Source organism: Callithrix jacchus, chromosome X (genome assembly GCF_049354715.1).
Source record: "Callithrix jacchus isolate 240 chromosome X, calJac240_pri, whole genome shotgun sequence".
Classification (NCBI taxonomy): domain Eukaryota; kingdom Metazoa; phylum Chordata; class Mammalia; order Primates; family Cebidae; genus Callithrix; species Callithrix jacchus.
The window spans coordinates 115,956,068-115,982,111 of NC_133524.1; the positions used below are offsets into that span (position 1 = coordinate 115,956,068).

The 26,044-nt window shown below is 42.9% G+C and overlaps 1 pseudogene; it reads right to left on the minus strand.

Moving 5' to 3' along the window:
- Positions 1-6,686: 6,686 nt before the first annotated feature.
- On the minus strand, positions 6,687-7,110 carry LOC108589804 (small ribosomal subunit protein uS8 pseudogene; annotated as a pseudogene).
- Positions 7,111-26,044: the final 18,934 nt, after the last annotated feature.

Sequence of the window (26,044 nt, forward strand, 5' to 3'; positions counted from 1 at the left end):
TGGCGTGTGCCTGTAATCCCAGCTACTCAGGAGGCTGAGGCAGGAGAATTGCCTAAACCCAGGAGGTGGAAGTTGCGGTGAGCCGAGATTGCACCATTGCACTCCAGCCTGGGTAACGAGAGCGAAACTCCGTCTCAAAAAAAAAAAAAAAAAAAAGAATTTCACACCGGGTAGATTATGGTTCCACATACTAGCTTCAACCAGATATCTGTAGTAAACTAGCTAATCTGTTACAACTAATTATCTGTAGCATGAGATGAAGATTTAGGCTGGTAATCCCAACACTTAGGTGAGGTGGGTGAATTCCTTGACCCAAAGAGTTTGAGACCAGCCTAGGCAAATAGTGAGACCTCGTTTCTACAAAAAAATCTTTAAATTAGCTTGCTCCTCCTTGTGGTTCCAGCTACTCAGGAGCCTGAGGTGGAAGAATGGCTTCAGCCCTGCAGGTGGAGGTGGCAGTGAACCGAGATGGCGCCAGTGCACTCCAGCCTGGGTGACAGAGCCAGACCCTGTTTCAAAACAAACAAACTTAGAAGTCCAAGTGCCTGGTGGTCCTGCTGTTGTTTGTAAGTGTCTGATGAGGCCACATAAAAAAAATGACAGCCCTAAATTTTTACTTTCTGGAATACTTTGATTTGTAAGCCTGAGTGCACTGCTTATACACTCACATTACAGTGGATTTTGGGGAGGCAGATTTGCAAACTGGAAATTTGTCTAAAAATTGGAACAAACAAGAACAATTTTGAATAAGGGTTCATTCACCTAAGAAGGCTGAAAACGTTAAAGAAGAATTGCATACACTCAAATATATACCTTGAAGATATGGTACAAAGTGAACTTAATGCGGGAATATTCTGAGGAATTTCTGAGGATTTTTTTTTTGGTGGTGCTATTTAAAACTGGTGGGTTATATGAAATTTGTTTTGTGGGGGGACACACTCAATTTAGATCAGATTCTTATCGGTGGTAATTAGAAACACGTTTTCATTTTTCCAGGCAGTAATGATTAATTTGTAGTTAAAGGGATCAAAAGATTACTAAGATTACTTAAGTTTTATTAAGAAAGTATTTTTACAAAAAAAAAGAAAGAAAATCCCAGATAAGTTCATGAGCCTTGCTCTGCAGTTTTTGTGCATACAGCAATGGAAAGGAGCTGCAGAACTGGTGCTAGTGACTTTTACTGAATTTAGACCCTCGTTGAGCCAAAATGTCCTTAACTCTGCAGGCTAAAATATCAAGGCAATATTCAGGGCATCAGCAACTCTTCTGTCTCACTTAGACAACCCAGAAACTCTCCAGGCCGCTCATGCCCAAGCCTTTTTTTCAGGTCATGTTTTTCACTCTAGGGTTTCAGAGGATGAAGGCCGAACCTGGTGTCTCATGCCTGTAATCTGAACACTTGGACAGGCCGACGTGGGCAGATCAACTGAGGTCGGCTGTTCGAGACCAGTCTAGCCAACATGGCAAAACCTCATCTCTACTAAAAATATGCAACTGTAGTCCCAGCTACTAAGGAGGCTGAGGCAGGAGGATTGCTTGAACCTGAGAGGCAGAGGCTGCAGTGAGACGAGATTATCACTGCACTCCAGGCTGGGTTGCAGAGTAAGACCCTGTCTCAAAAAAAGAAAAAAAGTTTTCAGAAGATGAATGGTCCCTTAGGCATCCTTGAGGAAACTTGAATAAAAATCCAACCTGCTCCTGTTGATTTAGTTATTTCAGACTGAAGATGTGCTTTTCAAAGTGGGGCGTTTCCCTTCCTATAACTATAAATGAGCCCACCTTATAAGTTGCTCAACTATCCCCACAACCAGGGTGACACTATCTCTGTTGAAGAGAGGGCAGAGGCAGCTGGACACCCTGATGGTCCACTATCAGGATGCTGACCTTTCTTCATCCTGTTACCAAGCACAGCGTTAACACCAGCCACTGATTGCAATGTGTCCACTAGACTCACATCCAGGAACTGGAAAAACACCCTTAAAGAATATTAAAAATGGGAGAAGGGAGACAAATCAATAAGCAGATTCCAAAACAGAACTGAAGGGAAGGAGGTACAGCATTAATTTTCCTAAAATATTTTACCAGTAATAACTGAGCGCCAATATAATTTTGAGGTTCCGACCTCTATCATTTTTATTTCCTTTGAAAAACTTTTAACATTTATTGCAAGGCAGTAACACTGGTGACAACTTCTCTCAATTGTGTTTCTCTGAGAAAGTATTTCTCCTTCTCTGGAAGGGTAATTTCACTGAATGCAGGATTCTAAGTTGTTGGTGTTTTTCTTTGAACACCTCTTCTTACTCTTCTGTAGGGTAGGGGTTGCTTTCATCTGTCTTCCTTCAAGAGTTTCTCTTTGTTTTTGATTCTCTATAGTTTGACTATGGTATGTTTACATGTAGATTTTTTTGGGTATTTATACTGCTTGATCTTCTTTGATCTGTGCTTTGCTCTTTGCATTAACTTTGGAAAATTCTCTGCTGGTATTACTTTAATTATGTCTTCTATTTCTTTCTCCCTTCTCCCATTATGCCTGTTACACTTTTGTAATTGCCCACAGTTCCTGGATACTCTGTTTAGTTTTTGTTTTCTTATTTTTTCTCTTTGCTTTTCAGTTTGGGAAATTTCTATTGTTATACTGGGAAGTTTTCTTTTCTTCGTTTTATTTTTATAGTTTGAGATAGGGTCTCAGTCTGTCACCCATGCTGGAGTGTACTGGCATGATCACAGCTCACTGCAGCCTCCAACTCCTGGGATCATGCAGTCCTCCTGGCTCAGCCACAACATCTGGATAAATTTTTTTAGAGATGGCGTCTTGTTATGTTGCCCAGGCTGGTCTCAAACTTGCCTCAAGCAGTCCTCCAACCTCAGCCTCCTAAAATGCTGGGCTTACAGGTGTGAGTCACCATGTCCAGCCCATATTGGGAAGGTTCTATTGTCATATCTTCTAGTTTACTGATGCTTACCTGTCTTCTCTTGTCTATTGATGAGCCCATCAAGAACATTCTTCATTTCTGTTGCAATGTTTGTAATTTCTTGAATTTCTTTCTTATTTTTTCTTAGAGTTTTTAATCTGTCTATACATCACTCATCCGTTCTTGCATGTTGTCTGCTTTTTCCAATAGAGCACTTAGCATAATTGCCGTAATTATTTTTAATTCCCAATCTAATCATTCTGAAATCTCTGCTATATTTTAGTTGGTTTCTGATGCTTGCTTTGCCTCTTCAGAATATGATTTTTTTTTTTTTTGAGACAGGGTCCCACTTTGTTGCCCAGGCTGAAGTGCCGTGGCCCGATCATGGTTCATTGCAGCCTCAACCTCTAGGACAAAAGAGATCCTCCCACCTCACTCTCCAAAGTAGGTAGGACAACAGACATCCACAACCATGCCCAGCTAATTTGTCTTGTTTTCTGTAGAGATAGGGTTTCACTATGTTGCCCACGCTAGTCTAGAATTTCTGGGCTCACATGATCCCCTAGCCATGGCCTCCTAAGGTGCTGGGATTACAGATGTGGGCCACTGCACCTGATTCCACAGTGTTTTTTGACTTTTAGTAGTCTTTTACGTTTTTGTTGAAAATCATACATGATATATTCAGTAGAAAGAACTGAGGTAGGCTAGGTGTGCTCTTGGGTGCTTGTAATCCAAGCACTTTGGAAGGCTGAGTCAGGAGGATTCCTTGAGTTGAGGAAGTCGAGACCACCCTGGGCAATTCAGTGAGACCCTATCACTACAAAAAAAGGAAAAATGAAAAAAAAATGAGGTAGATAGTTCTTTTGTGTGAGGTTTAATGGTTATCTGACTAGTATTTCGGCTATTTACTCCTTGCTGTAGCTTTAGGTGTCAGAAGCTAATGTTTCTTGTCTTCCTCTCCTTTGTTGTCTTTGAGTTTTTCTTTTTTTTTTTTTGAGATGGAGTTTCGCTCTTGTTACCCAGGCTGGAGTGCAAAGGCGCGATCTCGGCTCACCGCAACCTCCACCTCCTGCTTTCAGGCAATTCTCCTACCTCAGCCTCCTGAGTAGCTGGGATTACAGGCACGCGCCACTGTGCCCAGCTAATTTTTTGTATTTTTAGTAGAGACGGGGTTTCACCATGTTGACCAGGATGGTCTCGATCTCTCGACCTCGTGATCCACCCGCTTCGGCCTCCCAAAGTGCTGGGATTACAGGTGTGAGCCACCGCGCCCAGCCGTCTTTGAGTTTTTCTAAAGGCTCCATCTTAAATCGAATCTAAGGCTCGACAGTCCTTTCAGCTGTAATTCACCTATAATCCACAGTTATTATACAGGATTCTTACTGAGTGGTGGTAAGGCTGGGAGGAAGGGAAGCATTCTATCATCTCATGATTAGAACTCAGTCTTTCAGTGCACCTGTGTCCCTGGGCTGTGACCTTTACAAGTGCTTCTCAGCTTCCCCACCCATCCCATTAGGTTAGATGAAACACTAGACAGGGCCAGAGCTGAGTATTTCCCTTCCCTAAGGTTGGTCAGGCTTTGGTGAAATGCAAGTTGGTTAGGGTCTGGTAAAATAGTTTCCTCCCAGGGTAGTCTTGTCCACTTGCTGGAAGCCGGGAGGGATTCCCATCCCCTCCCTTCACAGTAACAACTTGGTGGGACTTCTGGAGATAAAACTCATAAAAGTTTGGAGTTTCCTTAAGGCTGACCCCATCCTTGGAGTCTTAACTCTCTAGATAGTCCATAAAGAGCTTCTAGAAATTCATCAGTTACAGTTGAAAGTGTTCCTACTCATACTGCCTCCAACTGTGGGTTTCTGCTGGTGGGCTTCTACTCTTGGTAAGCTGTAATTCTCTGTATCTTCCTGACTATGTCTCCAGTTTTCAGGGCAGCAGTTCACCGTGTGACTGTAATTCTCTGATATATCCAAGAAGAGTTGTTTTTAGCTTGTTAGCTTGTTCAGCTTTTTTTCTTGTTGTGAAATAGGAAAGATGACTTCCAAGCTGTGTACATGTTGGACTGGAAAGTGCAAGTCCTTGTCTTGCTTTTTAAAATGTGAGTTTCACACACCAGTTAGAATGGCAATCATTAAAAAATCTGGAGACAGCAGATGCCGGAGAGGATGTGGAGAAATAGGAACATTTTTACCCTGCTGGTGGGAGTGTAAATTAGTTCAACCATTGTGGAAGACAGTGTGGCGATTCCTCAAGGACCTAGAAATAGAAATTCCATTTGACCCAGCAATCCCATTACTGGGTATATATATCCAAAGGATTATAAATCGTTCTATTATAAGGACACATGCACACGAATGTTCACTGCAGCACTGTTTACAATAGCAAAGACTTGGAACCAACCCAAATGCCCATTGATGATAGACTGGACAGGGAAAATGTGGCACATGTACACCATGGAATACTATGCAGCCATGAAAAACTATGAGTTCATGCCTTTGTAGGGACATGGATGAACCTGGAAACCATCATTCTCAGCAAACTGACACAAGTACAGAAAATCAAACACCGCATGTTCTCACTCATAGGTGGGTAATGAACAATGAGAACACATGGACACAGGGAGGGGAGCACTACACACTGGGGTCTATTGGGGGGAATAGGGGAGGGACAGCGAGGGGGGAGTTGGGGAGAGATAGCATGGGGAGAAATGCCAGATATGGGTGAAGGGGAGGAAGGCAGCAAATCACACAGCCACGTGTGTACCTATGCAACTATCTTGCATGTTCTTCACATGTATCCCAAAACCTAAAATGCAATTAAAAAAAAAGTTAATTTAACAGAAGCACAGAACTGGCTTTTGCTCATGGGTTGTGCCATAGGTTGGATGACTTTGCTTTGCAAAAAGATTGGTGGATATGAGGGCTGTTGCAGAGGAAGCATACTTGGCCCTTTGTAAACAGGGTACACATTGCATCAACCTCTCAAGGCCTGAAAGTGTGGACACAAGGATACTGAGTACCTTCAAGGGTGGTTGATTACATTTCCTAGAGTTAAAATGACCCAGGGCTTCGACTCAGGTAGAAGCCTTGAGTTTTCAGCCCTTTGAAGGAGAGGTTTTTTTTTTTTTTTTTGAGACGGAGTTTCTCTCTTGTTACCCAGGCTGGAGTGCAATGGTGTGATCTCGGCTCACCACAACCTCCGCCTCCTGGGTTCAGGCAATTCTCCTGCCTCAGCCTCCTGAGTAGCTGGGATTACAGGCACGCACCACCATGCCCAGCTAATTTTTTGTATTTTTAGTAGAGACGGGGTTTCACCATGTTGACCAGGATGGTCTCGATCTCTCGACCTCGTGATCCACCCGCCTCGGCCTCCCAAAGTGCTGGGATTACAGGTGTGAGCCACCGCGCCCAGCCTGAAGGAGAGTTTTGTGCAGGATGGAGGTGGTTAAGTGCTGCAGAGCTGAACCTGGGTTTGTGTGCACTGTCCATAGGATTCAGGGCCCAGGGGAGGACATGGTCATTAAATGGTTAGTCATCTCTGGGATGAACTCTGTGTGCCTTCTTGGGAGGCTACTCTACTGCTCTGGGCCTGCACCCTGAATCTGTAAAATGAAGGGACAAGGATCTACTCTCCTTGAGACACGCTACTGCCTTGGCTTAATGGGCTGGAGTAAAAGGAACATTTCCAAGGAATCCCAAAATAAAGGTGATGGCATGTAGCATTCTTATGATGAGTGGTATATAGTGAGGGCTATCTTTTTTTCATGAGACATTTTATTTGTAAATATATGTATTACATCCCTAGAAAAAGAATTCCAGGATTTTCCCTCCTGTGTGTTTTCGTCTTGCTTCTTCATGGTCCATGATGCCAGCTGAGGTTGTCAGTACAATGAAACCAAACTGGCAGGACGGAAGCAGATTATTCTGCCATTTTTCTAGATCTTTGAGTTGCACATCAAATCTGGGGCTGATCACTCCACACTTGTTTAGCCTGCCGGTGTGCTGGTGAGATTCGCAACAATTTTTCCAGCTCTGTGATCATCAGTGATTTCAAATTCGTCAATGTAACCATGCTTCATCATCACAGTGAGAAACGGGAAGATGACTTTGGAGCTCGGCCTAATAAGCACCTGGTGTTTTCCTCTCTTTTCAGCATTGTTGATGCTCTTGAGAACATCAGCTAGGACATTCATGTGCAACATTGTTGTGGTGTGGAAAGATGGCGGAAAGAGCTACAGTGGAGGTTATCTTATAGCAACTGATTACAAAGGGTGTCCACTCGAAATTTTGGGTTTTCCTTTTTAGAGACAAGGGTCTTGCTATGTTGCTCAGGCTGGCCTTGAACTCCTGGGTTTGAGTTATCCTCCCACCTCAGCCTCCTGAGTAACTGGGACTACAGGTTCATGCCTTCACCCTCAGATCTTCTAAGTGTTTTTTCGTTTTTTCTTATTTTCAGAAATGGTCTCACTTTGTGGTGCAGTGGTGTGATCACAGCTCACTGCAACCTCCACCTCCCAGATTCAAGCTATTCTGCTGCCTCAGCCTCCCAAGTAGCTTGAATTACAGGCACCTGTTCACCACACCAGTACAATTTTTGTATTTTTAGGAGAGACAGGGTTTTACCATGTTGGCCAGGCTAGTCTTGAACTCTTGGCCTCAAGTGATCAGCCCACCTCAGCTTCACAAAGTCCTAGGATTACAGGCATGAGCCACTCCGCATGGCTGCTTTTTATAGTCTTTAAAACTCCGGTCCATGCCCTGGAGTACAGGAAGTTAAATAGTACAGAGTTGTGCTTAACATTAGGAAGTCCATTTAAGCCTCATTGTTTCACTTCAAGGATTCCAGTATTTCTTAGTGGAGTCACCACAGCACCAAATGACGGCATGGTAAAACAATACAACCATATGTGTGCTAAGAGTGTGCACAGTTGCAAGCACAACATTCTATGATTAGAATTCAGACAAACATATTTTTATTCTTTTGAAAACAACTCAGAACAAACTCTATTCCCCTAGTTTGCATGTATTTATAGTAGCTCTTCCTTTTTTTTAAAAGTCATAGTTCATACCTCTCTTGAAGTGAAGAAGGCTTTTTATTTTATTATTATTATTTTTTGTTGTTGTTTTATGTGAAATAACTAGAAACTTCAGAAAGCTGGCTGGGTCAGTGGCTCATGCCTGTATTCCCAGCAGTTTGAGAGGCCGAGCGAGGCAGGCAGATCACTTGAGGTCAAGGGTTGAAGACCAGCCTGGGCAACATGTTAAAACGCTGTCTCTTTTGGAAATACAAAAATTAGATGGGCGTGTTGGCTCACACCTGTGGTCACAGCTACTGGGGAAGCTGAGGTAGGAGAATCACTTGAAAACGAGAGGTTGAGGTTGCAGTGGGCTGAGATCAAGCCACTGCATTCCAGCCTGTGCAACAGAGTGAGATGCTGTCTCAAAAACAAAAAGAGAGAGAGAAAAACTTTACAAGCAAATCTCCAAATTTTTTTATTACTATAAAATGCTGAAGCTACTGGACTGCTCCTGAGATTGTGTTCATAGCTTTTCATCTCATACTAACATCTACAAAGGCCATCTATCTTGGGTGAACCTGTATTTTGCTGGTACCTAGTGTTAAATATTTTTTAATAAATTAAACATTTTAAACTTGTATCAGAATGATTAATTTCTGATCTTTGACTTTTTTCATAAAATTTTTAAACCTTCTTTTGAGAGATGAAGTCTCACTCTGTTGCCCAGGCTGATCTCGAGCCCCTGGCCTCACACGATCCTCCTGTTTCAGGCTCCTAGAGTTGGGATTACAGGCATCAGCCACCATACCAGGCCTGATTTCTACCTTTGAAATATTTGAAGTACATTTTAGAATCTGTGCTTTTTGTGGGATTACATTTAGAAGACTCTTTCTTTTGAAACTTAGACTAAGTGGAAATCATTATCTGTTTTTGAATATTTCCTCGGCCTCATGGCTTAATTCTTCCAGAATTTGGAAGAAGTAGAGATTTAGTAAAAGTAGTGTATGTGTCAGCCAGGCCTGATGGTTCATGCCTGTAATCTCAGCACTTTGGTAACTTGAGCCAGGTAGATCACTTGAGTCCAGGATTTCGAGACCATCTTGGGCTATATGGTGAATCCCCATCTCCACTAAAATTACAAAATTAGCCAGGCATGGTGGTGTCCGTCTCTAGTCCCAACTACTTGCGAAGTGGAGGTTGGAGGATCCCTTGAGCCTGGGAGGCGGAGGTTGCAATGAGACCCTGTCTCAACAACAAAAAAATAGTATGTATATTTCTCTTGAAAACCCCATCAGTAAGGTGAAAGGGTATTCACTATTCTTTTCCCAGGCAGCCTGAGCGTGAAAAAAATGTTCTGTCAGTATGTGTCAAATTGAGTGTCAGTGTTTACTGCAGGATTTGTGTGGAGTATTTCTTTGGCTTTCAATCTTAACATGGCAAAACCATGTGCTCAACTGTGGACACAGTTTAGAAGAGGTCAGAACTCGCTCTGATGGTGTCCTGTGGCTTTTATTTCTATAGATCCTGTAGTTCTGTTTTGAAGATACTTATAGCATTGAAGACGCCGATGTTTATTTTCTATTTATATATTTATTTTTGAGATGGATTCCTGCTCTGTGGCTGAGGCTGGAGTGCGGTAGCACAATTTCAGCTCACTGCAACTTCTGCCCCCGGGGTTCAAGTGATTCTTCGGCCTCAGCCTCCTGAGTAGCTGGGATTACAGGTGCCCACCACCATGCCAGGCTAACTTTTGTATTTTTAGCAGAGGCAGAGTTTTGCCATGTTGACCAGGCTGGTCTTGAACTCCTGACCTAAGGTGCTCCACCTTCCTTGGCATTTCAAAGTGCTAGGATTACAGGCATGAGCCATTGCATCTGGCCAGATGCCAATATTTAAAAAGAACAGGTGCCAACATTGGTAATTAAGAAATGCTGGTTTCAAAATTATCTGGTGAGGATGGCAGTAGACATGTGCAGATGCATTCCTAGATGTTCCCCACTCCTGCCAATTGCTGGGGTCTCTGGGTAGCAATAGCATCCTCTCTGTGCAGAAGTCCCACATTGCATGCAGTCGCATGTGATATTTTATATCCATAACTGTGAGGTCGCAGAGTGAAATAGTGGACAATACAGCAGAAAATGCATGCTTTCCTTTGCATTATCCTAGTAATCATTTCATAATGAGGCCTTGGTGCTCACAATGAAGCACTTTAATAGCAGAGGAGAAGCATTGCATTGCTAGAGATGGCTCAAAAGCAAAGGCTGTATTGAGAAGAACTTAATGCCTTTTAAAAAATGGGCCTGGCCTCCCTCACCCTCCCATTGTTTTCTACTCTGGCAGTTGCACAGGAAGAAGACAGCATGAACAAATGGCTGCCTTTTCCAGTGAATCATGAGTCTGGATCACTGCTCAGGGGACCATCTCCTTGCTTTGAGTGCCAATGACCCCAAATATTTCCTTTCCATTTTTAATTAGCAGGAATTGTGGTTCTCTAAAGGATGAAGGGAGCAACAAAATACCTTGGATGCTGTAATTGTCCATTTCGAGTTGGGGAAGATGCAATGATATGCCTTCTGGGCTGGGAATGGGGGAGAAAAGGCTGTTCGCCTCATTCTGGCTTTGGTGGTCTCCTCTCATGACTCTTCTGAAGCAGCAGGACCTTGGGCCAGAATGACTCCTATTCCCCACTGATTCCCAAAAAAAGGGAGGGCAGTGAACAGAATTTGGAGCATGTCGGATGAATATTTACTTGCCACCTTTACATAAATACTGAGTAGCTGCTTTAGGAAGCTTCCCCTAGAGTCTGGGGTTGGACCTGAATGTTCCTATTAGCATGGATGGGGCTCTATTCTGTCTGAAAACACAGTTCTTTCACTAGGGACTCACCCACCTCATCTTGCATATGTATGTGGTCCCAAAGGGTAAGAGTGAGGATGGAGTGATGGAGAGCAGAGGAGAAAAAGTGTGGATCAGTAAACACATCACAGGTACCTGGAGAACTTCTGTGAAGTGCAGGGTCCATTCATGCTGACTCAGGGAGGTCACCTCATGAAAAGAGGCCTCCTCACCATTCTGTTTCAATGTCTTTCCTTTAGACGTACCCATCCATACATAATTAACCCCATTTGAAACACATACACACACACACACACACACACACACACACACACACACACTCTCACAAAATGGGGCACTGACTTTGTTCTTTATTTAACAGGCATTTGGTGAACTGCTTTTGATGTTGTGCCTCATACAATTAGAATCTGCCAGAAAAACAGTTTGGAAACTGTCATGAAGATCATACCTTAGAGAAGAGGACTACAAAATGCTGGCTGATGACAGGGGATCATTCCAGGCCAACTGGAGCCAGGCCAAAGGAAGGAAAGGGCACAGGAGGCATGGGTGGTGTAGGCAACCTGGGCAGTGGTGGCTCCAGAAGAGCCCATCTCCAGTAGGGCTCTGGATCAAGGATGACATGATAAGGCCCATCCCGTATTAGACATACTCATTGGCTCAGGGGTTCAAGGCCACTGTCATGTAATTTCTGAACATTAATTAATGCCACGGACATCTCCTCTATGTAACCCTCCTATTTTTAAAGCAAACCTCCAATCAGAGGTCTTATAAAGGGATTGATTTGGTATGTCAAACAATTAATATCATAAGGAAAAATAAACACACAACATATAACTCTATGCCTTGGACATTTTAAACTCCACTGGGAGAAGCTGTTTCCTCATTGGGAAAATATTTTAAGAAAGTTAATTCCACGGTGTATATGTGCCACATTTTTCCAATCCAGTCTATTATCAATGGGCATTTGGGTTGAATCTGGAGAACATCATCCTCAGCAAACTGACACAAGAACAGAAAATGAAACACTGCATATTCTCACTCATAGGTGGGTGATGAAAAATGAGAACACATGGACACAGAAAGGGGAGTACTAAACACTGGGGTCTATTGGGGGGAAAAGGGGAGGGCCAGTGGGAGGGGGAGGTGGGGAGGGATAGCCTGGGGAGAAATGCCAAATGTGGGTGAAGGGGAGAAGAAAAGAAAGCACACTGCCATGTGTGTACCTACGCAACTGTCTTGCATGCTCTGCTCATGTACCCCAAAACCTATAATCCAATAAAAAATTAAAAAAAAAAAAAAAAAGAAAGTTAATTCTATACCCATTTCCCTTCAGTTCTGTTTTGGACTATGCTTATTGCTTTGTCTCTCTCCTCCCTTTTTAACACTCTTTTTTTTTTTGAGACCGAGTTTTGCTGTTGTTACCCAGACTGGAGTGCAATGGCACGATCTCGGCTCACCGCAACCTCCTCCTTCTGGGTTCAAGCAATTCTCCTGCCTCAGCCTTCTGAGTAGATGGGACTACAGGCGCGCACCACCATGCCCAGCCAATTTTTGTATTTTTAGTAGAGACGGGGTTTCACCATGTTGACCAGGATGGTCTCGATCTCTTGACCTTGTGATCCACCCGCCTCGGCCTCCCAAAGCGCTGGGATTATAAGCGTGAGCCACCGTGCCTGGCCTTTAACACTCTTTAACGTTTTTTTCCAAGCTCCTGGATATGAGTCTTGTGGATACATTCCAATCAGTACCTGCTATTAACACTATGCTTGGTAACAGGATAAAGAAATGTCAGTATCCTGACAGTGGACCATTGGGGTGTCCAGCTGCCTCTACTGCCTCTTCATCAGGGATTGTGGCATCCTTGTTGTGGGATTAGTTGAGCGAGGTATAAAGTGGGCACCATTTAAAGGTATACAGAGGGGAACAGCACCCCCGTCCTTATTTGAAAAGTGCATCTTCAGTCTGAAGTAACTAAATCAATAGGAGCAGGCTGAATTTTTAATTTGATTTCCTCAAGGATATCTCAGGGGCCATTCATCCTCTGAAAATTCTGGAGAGTGAACAAGATGGTCTGAAAAAAAAAGACCTTGTTATAGAGGGCCCAGAGAATTTGTGGCTTGTCTAGCTAGGACAAGAGTCCTGATGCTGTGACTATCACCTTGCTATTTAGCTGCAGAATTGAGGAAAATTGGGCCAACTAGGTCTAAATTCACTAAAAGTCACCTGCACCAGTTCTGCCGCTCCTTTCCATCACGCCACTCACATGAACTGCAGAGCGAGGCTCATAACCTCATCCTGGATTTTTTGTTTTGGAAAAACACTCCCTTACTAAAACATTAAGTAATCTTAGTAATCTTTTGATCTCTTGACCTACAAATTAATCATCACTGCCTGGGAAAATGAAAAAATATTTGAAATTAGTACAGGTAAAAATCTGGTCTAAACTGAGCATGCCTTACCCCACCAAATAAATTTTATAAAACCCACCTCTTTAGACGCTCCCACCAAAAACAATTTTTTAGTTGTTAGAAATTCCTCAGAAGAATATTCACTCATAAAGTGCAATTTGTTCCATTTCTTCAAGGCATATTTTTGATGTATGCAATTCTTTAACCTTTTCACCCTTCTTAGGTGAGTGGAAGCTTATTCAAAATTGTTCTTTGTTTCAACTTTTAGAAAATTTCCAGTTTGCAAACCTGTTCCCCCTTCACCTCCAATGTAATGTGAATATATTAACAGTGTTTTCAGGGAAGTATTCCAGAAAATTAAAATTTAGGGCTGCCACTTTCTATGGGGCTTCATTAGACACTTAAAAACAACAGTAGAACCACAAGGCACTTGGACTTACTTTTTTTTTTTTTCAAGACAGGGTTTCACCGTGTTGGTCAGGCTGGTCTTGAACTCCTGACCTCAGGTGATCAGCCCGTCTTGGCCTCCAAAGTGCTTGGATTACAGGCATGAGCCACCACAGCCAGCTGGCACTTGGACTTTCTAAGCTATTTTCTCCCCATCAGTCTCAGTGAAACTAAATATACATTAATTACTCATATAGTGTGTTCTCTGTGGGTGTGACTTAGTCCCTTACCCTAATGCCTGAATATTTATAAATTCATTCATTGAGCCAAGAACTTAGGCTGGTTTAAATATTTTAAGTACAGTTGAAACTTCTCACATCCTAGCTCCTTGGTGCATTAATTTGTATACTTCTAAGTCAGCCTCAGTCCCAACATAACTCCACACAATAGTATTCTCTAAAGGACACTATTATTAGTAGGAATTGAACTTCATTTATACTTAATTTTGTACAGAAATAGAATAGCAGTTTGGTATGTTTGGTTTTATTTTTCCATTAGAAATCACATTCTCTCTGTTAATGAGACATTTCCATAAGCTGGGGTTTTCTTATCCCATTTTTCACCCCCTAAAATTCAGAACTCACTTTGCAAACATAGAAAAGGCAACGAAAACAGGCCAACTGGAGAATGTGTAGGACAAAGGTATTCAAGGACTGAAGCAGGTGTCAGAGTGGCTACTCTGATCAGTTGCTTTCATCAGGCTTACTGGCTTCCACTTTGGCTTCACTCACATCCATGCATATTGAAACTCCTTTCGGAGGCAGAAAACAACCAAAGGTCAGTTTCTGGAATTGCAGATAAAATAGAAGTCATCCTATGACATTTCGTGCCATTTGAAAATTTCTATCCTCCTAACTGCTCCAGCACATTTTTCTGTGATACCTAACCCCAGGCTTGCTTTAGCTCCTGGAGCTCATTCAACACCCAGGCCGAGGTCGCCAATATCTTCGTGTCCGGACCTGGGCTGGGAGCGTGGTAGATGAAGCTGTCGTCTCTGCGGAATCTGCGCTGGGGTCCTCTGGCTCCTGGTCCGAGTTCGGGCGGGTGGTCTTCGGGTCTGACGCCTGCAGGTGGCAGGGAGCTGGCTGCTGCTCTGGTCACCTCTGGTTGGGGTGTGTGTGTGAGTGTGTTGGAATTTGCTGGCACACCCTGGCAGGCGGGCCGTGGTCCTAAAGTCAGGGGAGCGCCCCTTGCCCTGGGGTGTGGAGGGGGTGGGCCTGTGTGGAAAATCCTTGCTTCATTTTGCAGCTTTGTTGAACACTTCGACTCCCATTGGGGTAACTGCTGGGAGAAAGCGCTGAGCTGCCTTATGCCTGCTGATTTGGGGCGAGGGGAAGGGCGGAGGAGCGATACCTAATGTAGCCCAGAGCCCTTGGGCCTGGTGGTGTGCACCTGTAATCCAAGCTACTCTGGGAGGCTGAGGCGGGAGGATCGCTTGACCCCAGGAGTTTCAGACCAGCCTAAGCAGCAAGATACCCATCACTAAAAAAAATAAAAATAGCTGGACCTCATGCCACATGTCTGTAGTCCAAGCTACTCAGGAGGCTGAAGAGGGAGGATCCCCGGAACCCAGGCGTTCCAGGCTGCAGTGAGCTATTGTTATACGAGAGGAAGTTCAGGCTCTTGGTGTTCTGAAAATTGGACAAAATGCATAAACAAATCAAGGAAAGAATGCAGCAACAAAAGCAGAGATTTAGGGAAAACTAAAGTACACTCCACAGGGTGGGAACTGCTGGAGCAGCTGCTCAAAGGCCCTGATACAGAATCTTCACGGGTCCTAATATTCCCTCAACGTTTTCCATTGGCAACTTGCTGTTCACCTTATGTAAATGAAGTGGTGGCCCACAATCAGGCTGAAGTGAAGTTATAATAATGGTCACACTCCTATGCAAACATCTCATTGGTTGCTGAAAGCAACCACTCAGAGGCTAAAGTGAAGTTGCAAAGTTGCACTTCTATGCAAAGGAAGACTTGGCCTGCAATCAGTCTGATTGGTTGCGTACAGCAAGCAATCAGAGGCTGGAGTGAAGTTAGCAAGTTACCCTCCTATGCAAACGTCTGATTTGTTGCAAAAAACAACCAATCAGAGGTACTTTCAGTTTCCCATCTGTCCCACGGAAGGGTGAGGGCTTGCAAAGGGAGTAGCCATTGGTCATTTTGTTACTTCTGCATAACAAATCTCCGATCTGAGTCCATTACGGCTTTCCTTTCAATTAGTTCCAGGAAGTCAGTGTGAAACGCCTTAGGTTCCTTGCCTCCAGGCCCTATTCTTCTGCCTCATTATGATCACACCACTGCACTCCAGCCTGAACCACAGACTGAAACCCTAGCTGTAAAACAAAACAAAAGAAAAAAATAAGAATTGTGCCTTCCAATGAGTTGGTTTCCTGAAGACTGATTATTTACCCAGTTTTTTACCTTCATAACCTCCATTGTCATCAGACCCATTCAATAAATTAAACCATTTTCATAAGATGTAAAAGCACCCTGAACCCCACTCACTTTGCCCACTCTGCCCAACAGGTAAGTCTCTCTTGTCTCCTGTTTCTGGAGGGTAAATAGGAAACCATCTACAGGATGGTTGGTTGGCCAATTCACTCTGAAAAAGCTGTCAAGATATTTCTCCTCCTCAGGCTGCTTATTGCAGGGTTCTGCAGACCTCACCCTTCTCGTGGCCAGACACCCTGTGATGAATTTTGGCCTGGAATCAGTTATTATGTGAGAGACCTACAATAGTTTTAATCACGGTGTGCATTAGCCCAGCTAGGACATCTGTCAGAATTGAAGACCTGTGGTGTCTCACAGCTGAGATTTCCATGACTAGCCTCAGTGCTTTCTAAGCTTCAGTAGTCATTTCTGTCCCCCTTTGGTGAGTGTCACCATGGTTAATGTCAGGGACAGGCTGTGGGTGTGAAATTCCTTGACAGCTTTTTCAGAGTGAATTGGTCAACTAACCATCCTGTAGCTGGTTTTCTGTCTACCCTCCAGGAGAGACTATCTGTCGGGTGTGTGTGTGTGTGTGTGTGTGTGATGTATGAAAGTATGAATGTGTCCGTGCGAGGTGGCTCACGCCTATAATTCCAGCACTTTGGGAGGCCGAGCTGGCAGATGACAAGGTCAGGAGTTCGAGACTAGCCTGACCAACATGGTGAACCCCCATCTGTACTAAAAATACAAAAATTAGCCAGGCGTGGTGGCGTGTGCCTGTAATCCAAGGTACTTGGAAGGTTGAGGCAGGAGAATCTCTTGAACCCGGGAGGTAGACGTCTCCTCCTCAGGTTGCTTATTGCAGGCTTCTGCAGACCTCACCCTTCTGGTGGCCAGACACCCTGTGATGAATTTTGGCCTGAGATCAGTTATTATGTGAGAGACCTACAATGGTTTTAATTAGGTGTGCATTAGCCCAGCTAGGACACCTGTCAGAATTGGAGTCGTATGGTGTCTCACAGCTGAGATTTCCATGACTTGCTTCAGTGCCTTCAAAGCTTCGGTAGTCATTTCTGTGTTCCTTTGGTGAGTGTTACCCATTGGGGTATCAGTCAAGGTAGTATTTACTTAAAAATTTTAGTTACATTGATTCACTTCTTGCAAATGTTAAGTACGTCATTGAGTGTCAGCCAGGTAAATATAGGCCCAAATGATGGGTTTGATGTCCTAGATTTATGAAGGCAGGGACCCTGGAGCCAGACTGCTGGCATCTGCATTATGGCATTGCTTGCCATATGCTAGCTAGCTAACCTGGTGAGTTGCTTTTTCTCCTATGCGTCAAATTTCTTATCTGTAAAATGGAGTAATAACAATACCTACCTCATGGAACTGCTGTGGAGATTAATTTAAATGATATTAATGTAGCTCACACTTATGTGATTCTTACTGTGTTCTAGGCAATGATGTAAGTGATTTGTTTATATTAACATATTTAATCCTCATAACAATGCTGTAGACATGGATGTGCTATTATTGTCATTTTACAGGTGGTGTTATTGAGTAACAGAGATATTAACTTGCTTGTCAAAGTCACTCACTTGGAAAATGTCCAGAGCTGGGATTTGAACCCATTCTCTGAGCACTGTCCCTGACATACAAGACATGCTCAGTAACCTTTGCTATTATGCTATAATTAGTGTTCTTTTGTAATTAGTAATCTAGACATAAACAGAAATAAATGTATCATTCAGCTACAAATTTTCCTCACTTGCTTGAATGCTGAATTAGTGCCATAGATATCTAGTGGTACCTCCATTGTTAGTAACCAAGGGATAAATAATGATACCTAGAATAGCAAGTTTAAACGAGAATGCTTAAAAAAGTGGTTGAATTCAGGAAGTTAACCATATAGTTAACTGCTTTAACAGAGGTACTAGTTAAATAGCAACAACTATAGCTACTAATTTCAAAAGAATATTATAGCATATAGCATGACAGCAAACATCCTCTGTGTCACAGATAGCACTCAGAATAGGTTCAAATCCCAGCTCTGGACTTTTCCCAAGTGGGTGACATTGAGCAGGTCACTTAACATCTCTGTGGCTCAATAACACCCACTTGTAAAAAGTCAATAATAAATAAAGCCAGAGAGTGAACACCTTCTTCCTATAACCAACTTCTTATTTCTTGTTAGCATAATGAGTTAGTTCTATATAACCAGGGATACATAGGTAACTACTGAACTGGCTATAACTAGAATAACTCAAAGAAGACTGGAACCTGGGAAGCAATCCTCGACAAGTCAAATTCTTATCTTTTCCCGTTATCTTTGTAGTATACATATCTAGTGGTACATAGGTCGTGAGTAAATTTGAATCATGTAGAAGTAATTAGAAAAAAGATTTGAAGGCATGATTCTGAAAGATCATGATTTACCACTCTAACTTCTGATTCCCTGTTGTAATAATGAGATAATACCATAGAGAGCTGGTGATACGTATTTAACTAGGTTACTACAGGTGACTAAAGATAATTAGAATTTTCGTTTGAAGCCAAAATTGAAATGCACAGTCTTAATTTTTTTCATTTTTGGAGATGAGGTTTCAGTATGTTGCCCAAGCAATTCTCCTGCCTCAGCCTCATGAATGCAAAGCTTATAGCTTGCAGTGAACCCTGAGAATGAAGTACTCAGACAATCCCAGCTGAACGAGGCTGGGGGTAGCTCTTCTGAGAGAGTCCGCCCCATCATCTGTCCACCAAGTATTTATTGCCAGAGACAGTGGCTCATGCCTGTAATCCCAGCACTTTGGGAGGCCAAGGCGGGTGGATCACGAGATCAGGCATTTGAGACCAGCCTGACCAACATGGTGACACCCCGTCTCTACTAAAAATACAAAAAATTAACCAGGTATGGTAGTGCCTGCCTGTAATCCCAGCTACCCGGGAGGCTGAGGCAGGAGACTTGCTTGAACCTGGGAGGCGGAGGTTGTGGTGAGCAGCTGAGATAAGCCATTGCACTCCAGCCTGGGCAACAAGAGCGAAACTCCGTCTCAAAAAAAAAAAAAAAAAGAAAAGAAAAGAAAGAAAGGGCTTGTTAAACCACAAACATCCACTAGTTGGCCATTTGAGGTCAGTCACTGAGGCACCTGTGACCTTGTGCAACAATCGAACCGCATTTTCAGGAGGCTGTTTTCAGCATTCCTTATCACACCACACACTCCACTCCCTGTTCCGTTCGTCAAGGAGTTTCATTCTCATGCACAAATAACATACAAACAGTGCCTCAGTATTTTTCCACGCCCCGACCTCAAATGCCTTGTACATAAGCTTGAATATGTTGCTGTGCACCCCCACATCTCCCCCTTCTTTAATTCTTACACCATGCTGGTCATCCAATGCAAGGTAAGTTTCTATCGTTCTTCCTTGGTCATAGATGCGTTGGGTGGCAGCACAGAACCATCTGCAGATGCCTAGCAAACAGATACAAAAAAGAATAAGTATAGTGTCCATCACCCAAATGCATATGTTTAACCCAGACAACCAAATATTTGGGTTAAACCATTGAAAGCCTTCTTGTAATTGCTGAAGGGTACTGGTTTGTAATTGCTGCGACCATTCTTCAACTTGTTTCTTTAATTTACACTCAAGAGTGGAAATTTGAGAAGACAAATGGCCATGATAAGCCCCTTGCAGATGTGTTTCTCTGACAAAATCTATTCACACAGCCTTGGTGGTGAATCACATGATATATAATGTAACCCAAGAATTTCAAGAACAGGTAAATAATGATAAAACTATTCTGTCTCACCTGGAGGCTCTTGAAGCTGCTGTTGAAGGGCTGGGGGATCAGCAGCAGGCATTCATTACCCGTTAAAATTTACATTGTGATTGGCAATATAATACTATCTGTATCACACCCATGCCATACGATAGCTCCCAATATGCTTGGGAGTGAAAGCACATCTGCAAGGTCAGGCGCTTGTGTAGCTTCATGAGCGACCTCACTAAGATTAGTGGTAACAGCAGAAATAAAGCTCAAATTTGCAAGCTTAGCATCCCTTTTGGGCTCATAGTAAAGATACTCCTGAGGAATGAGAGTAACACATTTATTATGTGCTGTGGTGGAAAAACAAAGAGGAGGATTACTAGACAATAAAGTCAAGGAGTCCTTAAGTTTAATTCATCCCAAATTTTCAGTTAAGAGGTAAGACAGGAGCATCTATTGACCTCCTGTCCGAGAAGTATCATTAGATGACAAAGGCAGGTCAGCATCCCACCATATAATGACATTAAGAACAGGGGACTCAGAACATGACTCCAATAAACATGTCCTTGAGCTGATCCCACTTGGCAAAGGACAAGAATTATCAGCCACCCTAACATCTATATCTGTCTTACTGTCTCTAACGTTTCCCCAATTACCGCTAGATACATAAGAAACCGATTCTCTGCAGTTTTGGGGGCTTCCACGGCTGCAAGCCGGATAGTTGCTTGTTGATCCAATTTCTTTAGCTGTCCTCAAGTAATGTCAGATGCCTTCTGAATCATCACTGTCATTGCTGGTCGATTCTCCAATGACAGGTCCTGTTCTCAAGGAAATAGCCCCATATTCCCCCTTTTTTGTTTATTAAGATATATTTTAAGAGTTTGTTGAGCTTGTTTACTAAGGGCCTAACTGGTTGAGTTACAAGGGATGCTAGTTTTATGTTGTATGTGCCAAAGTTGCAATGCATATGCAAATCGAGAACTAAGATAGCAAGGGCCATCATCAGTTTTTATAGTTTGTGGAAGGCCTAAAGTCATAATAGATTCAAACACATGAGCAATTGCATCTTTTTAGTTTTTTCCCCATCTGGGGAGTAACGTGTATCAGGCCCACATAAGTGTCCATGGTAACATGGAGATATTTAAAATGTTCAAAAGGTGGATACTGAATGACATTAGTTATTAGATTTACCCCCCGTGGGGTCCCTCATTAATGACACACATTGGACTAAAGTGCCAGGTAACAGTACATATCACTCCCTTATCCTCCCACTGTGTATAAGTTATAAAAATTCTAACCCTTACTGTGTACCTGCCCAAACACAATTATGGCTACATCATGGTAAAGGAAATGCCTTAGCAATCTTAGTTGTAGGTAGCCTCAAACCAGGCAATGCAATCAATGCCAGTTTCCCAAACATTCCTTCCTGTGCTTAAGAACAAAGCCAGAAAAGTAATGGATTCCACTTTAGCTGGGAAGTCCTGTCACAGGGACCAGACCCATAGCCTCCAGTTAGGCAATTATAATATCTTAGACTGGAGCCCCCACAGCCATTTACAGGGTGATCGTACTAATGTCCGCATCTACTGTGGCATCAATGACAGTTTCGTAGCCACAGCCCATTCTCCTAAAATTTGGGCCGATAGGGGGATGGGATAGTCCAGACCCCAAGTAGAATCCATGCCACCCCAAGACACTCTATGGCACCTGGGACATCTTAGCTCCCCCCTTAACACCTGGCATGGGACATACCATAATTCCAGTCACGATTATACTATGACCTTTTTTCATAATCACACTGATCAGTGCCTGATTTGCACTACCCATTCATATATTTTCCTTATGGGAACTGATATTTCTATTACACCCCAAAACTCCACGTTTGTGACCTGAGTGCAGGGACAGGCTTGGTTTGCCTCTTGTATCTCTAATTACAATATATCTAATTTAAATATTACTAGCATCATGGTATTGAAGAGACAATCTGAGGCTTTCCTACCAGTCAATTTAACACATGATTGGCAAGGTTCCTCTGCCCTTGCCACCTTAGAACGTGACCTGTCCCAGGTCAGACACAAAAGATTCATAGTTACACTTATAGACTTTATAGTCTCAGCCATAGTCATCCTAGCAACTGCTAGCATTGCTGTAGCATCTATTGCTGAATCAGTGCAAACAGCTCCTTTTGTAGATAATTTGGTCAGAAATGGTCTAATGAACTTCTCTTACAGCAGGGTGTGGATCAAAAAATTCTTGCACATCTGCAAGCCCTCAAGGCTGCTTTGGAATATTTAGAGGAACAACAAGATGCACTGGCATTCCAAAAGCAGTTAAACTGTGACTGGGAGCATAAGCATATTTGTATCATCTCTCTACCTTGGAATCAATCAATACATAGTTGGGATAAGGTGAAACAACACCTCTGGGGAACTTTCCATGATCATTTAACAACAGACGTAAAACAACTTAAAACTAAAATTCTAGAATCCTTAAATGCTGTAGATCTACATGCCCAACAAACAGCCTTATGGAAGGGTGTGCAAGAACATCTCTCCTGGATTGACCGCTACTCCTGGGGGTTGCTACTTGATTGGAAAAGGATGTTGCTGATTATACTTATGTTTGTCTTATGTTATTTACTAATTCTAAGATGCAAAGACAGAATACAAGCAGTGACCACCACGCCTAACAGACCTGTTGCTGCACACATCTGTGCTATTCAATCAACAAAACCTGATGCAGAAAACAGAAGGGCGAGATGTAGGAGGTCAGTCAGGGTGGTGGGAAAAATTATAAAATAGACAGAAATCTTGGAAGGCTGGAAGATTTTTGCAAAAGCCTCAGAATAGGATTTGGCTGAAGGCAGCCAGATTTTCTTATCTGGTGCCTGAAAGCTTAGATTAGGTACAAAGGAATGTAAGGGAGTTTATATAAAGAGCTTGTTTACTCATGTGGTCCTAAGACCGACCTTTGAACATCCACAGGTGCATGACTGCTCTCTACCCAGGGAGTCAACAATGTTATTACCCACAAATGGTGTTTGCTTTAGGCCTCAGAATCTGGCCTTTACATTATCCACAAGTGTGTTGATTCAAAGCCTCTGTCATTAAAACTATATTGAATCAATGCCTGGAGTGCCAGCTGGTCAGGGTTGTGGGTACTGACTTTTTATAGCACCCTCCTTGGTGTCTGTAAGCTGCCCGGACCCCCAGCCTACTGTTTTACTGGATATCTGTGTCTGAATGTATTTGTTCATCCGTCACTGGGTCAGGGTCTGCCAGTCTGACCTGGCAGCAAGCAAAGTGCTGGGATTACAGGAGTGAGCCACCATGCCCAGCCATGCCATGCTAAATTTTCAACTTGCTTGAGATAAGAAATCACTTTATGATGTTTCCATTCTCCTCACAAGGACTGCTAACCTTGGTTTCTGTAAACTGATAGATTATTTGCAGGATGCAAAGAGAGGTAAAGCTGCATACTTTCTCCTATCTGCCAGAATTGTTGGCCTTTGTTTCCCAGAGTAAGCACCCCCAGATAATTCCATCCTGGCGCCAAGCAACTGAAAATCTATGGATCCTACCCTTACCCAGACGATGTGTAAATGAATGCTAATCTTAGCATCTGTGAACCCCTTAAATAACAATCAGAATGTCAAATAGTCCCATGGCCCTCGAAATGTCCGGAACCCCCTCACCCTCTTCTCTGCCCAGAAGGTGATTTGAATCCACTGGCCCTCAGAATGTCTTAAGCCCCTCACCCTCGTCTTAGCCTGGGAGGTGATTGACAGTTTTCATTCCCATCTCCACCCCTCACCCCCAAGGTAATTTTACGGGTATAAAAGGTCTTGTCACCCTCTTTTACGGGGGCCACGGGTTGGAGAGACGTGAGTCCTCCGTGGTCGCCGGCAATAAACCCTGTAATTTGGCATACTTTTGTTCTGGTGTTGACTTTCTGTGTTGAGTTCGATATAACAGTTATGTGTTGGGAGAAAGTCTTGACGTGTGTATGAGGGAGTATATGTTGCTTGCTGAGAGGTGATGGCAAGGAACACTGAGCCATTCCCAGCAGAAAACTGCTAGAATACCAGTCATGCACTAGTTAAACCAGTTCCCAAAACACAGGATATTTGACCTTGTCCCGTTGCTGACTCACAAAGAGTGCTTTCTAGCTTATTTCTATTTTAGTAGTGAATAGGCACTATCTGCCTGTTTAGCCTATCTTTATTCTATGAAGAAACACTGAGCATCTGCTTATTAAAATTAAAAATAATTACTTGTTCACGAAAAATAAATACGTGGGTCAGAGTCTGCTCTGGGCTTTCAGCTGGGAAATGCTGTCAGTCCCCTGATGGTCCCACTCTGATCCCACTTTTGCACTCTATCTTTGTTTCTGTTTCTTAATTCCTTCAGCACTGCCTGGGTTGGGATCTCTATGACTGAGCTGGTCTCGGCAGTTATGTCTTGTAAAAGGAAAATAAATCTCATGACTCAAAAATCATTAAGCCAAAGGGCAAAGTCAAGCTGGGAACTGCATCAGGCAAACCTGCCTCCCGTTTTGTTCTTAACTAAGATAGCTACAAACAAAGCTACATGTATAATTTGCCCACTGGGACATTCATTTTGGGCCCCAAGATGTCTACCTTAAAATGGCTCTGTTGAATTTTATCCTGACAACGTAAATTGATAACTCATCTTCACAGGTTCTAGACAAAAAACGGAACTCAAAGTCATCCCTCTGCTCATCTGAGACAGATGTATATCTGATTGCTTTCTCTAATGTAAAAATGCAGCTTCACTGAGCTGACAAAGGCATAAGTTACTATTCCTCTACCCTTCTCTCGCATGTAAATTATGTATTCAGTGAAAGGTTTCTCAGTCAAAAGAATGCAACCATTTATCTGTTATCTACTCCCCACATCTTTAATAAATTTTTCCTTTCCCTCCAATATCTGCCCTTTTGACTTTAAATATTGAAGTACACAAAATCTTCTTTGGAGAAAGGTATAGACCTGCATTCTAGGTGCTTGTTCTTAACCTTGGTAAAATAAAATTTCCTCAAGTTAATTGAGAGCTGTCTCAGATCGTGTGGTTACAAATTGGTAACCACAAAGCAATTCTGAGTTGAGGTGTCCCTGAGCTTTGGCAAATCTTCTATTAGTGCTTGCTACCAGCTTGCGATATCTTTATTGCTCAAACCAATAGGACAATTTGCTGAGGCCTGGGAACTCCTCCCGTCCAGACAATCCCTGATCTCCCCAGATTTGGTTGATATTTAAGGCTTATTTTGCTGTACAGCTCCTTTTCTGGAGTTTTACTCATTTTCAACAAGGAAGGCGAGTTTTCCTGCTTCCATGATGATGGAGGGCAGGCAACTCCTTTCTGGAGTTTGAGCTCACTTCCAACAGGGAAGACAAGTTGGAGTTTTTTTTCCTGCTTCTAGGCTGGTAGAGGGCAGTGTTGAGCCTTGACTCCATTCCTAGGTAAGTACCTGAATTGGTGATTTATCTTGAACATTCTCCTTAATGACCTAAAGTTAAGAAAAAAACCCAGCTGCTCTTAATTTCTCCTTACCATTAGAGTGCTCAGGAATTGTATACATTGTATAATCATTGTTTTGCTAAACGTTTTTTTCATTTATTTGTTACTGTTTTTATTGTTTGGGTCTTTTTCCCATTGGATTTGACTAACTCCTCAACTGAAGGAAAGTTACAGATTGTGGGGAAGGAGGCCTCTGCATGAGCTAAATTCCTGCAGCTGTTGGGGAGTGAAGGGAAAAGAATAAACAGCCAGCAACAGGAAAACAGAAAGATTTTGACCACCTGAGGAACTCTTTTTACATAACAAGGCCATCTTTTGCTAGCCAAGCCAAACTGTGCCCCACACTGCAGTTCTGTAGCTAAGGTTTTGCCCTTCTTTTCACCACAACAGCTTGGGTTTGGTTTATAAATCAGGTCCTTTCTGGTTTGATATTTGTGCTATTTTTGAAATATCAGCAGTTTGTTCCAGCTAAAATAGGGTAATGAGATTTAATACAACTTTTTAAGAGCTCAATGGCTCAAAGTCAGCATAATTAAAAGTTAATATCCACGATATGTTTATGTATTTAAAATGCCTTTAAGTTTTTTAAATTTTGTTTTTTGGGGAATGGAGTTTCGCTCTTGTTGCCTAGGCTGGAATGCAATGGTGCGATCTTGGCTCACCACAACCTCTGCCTC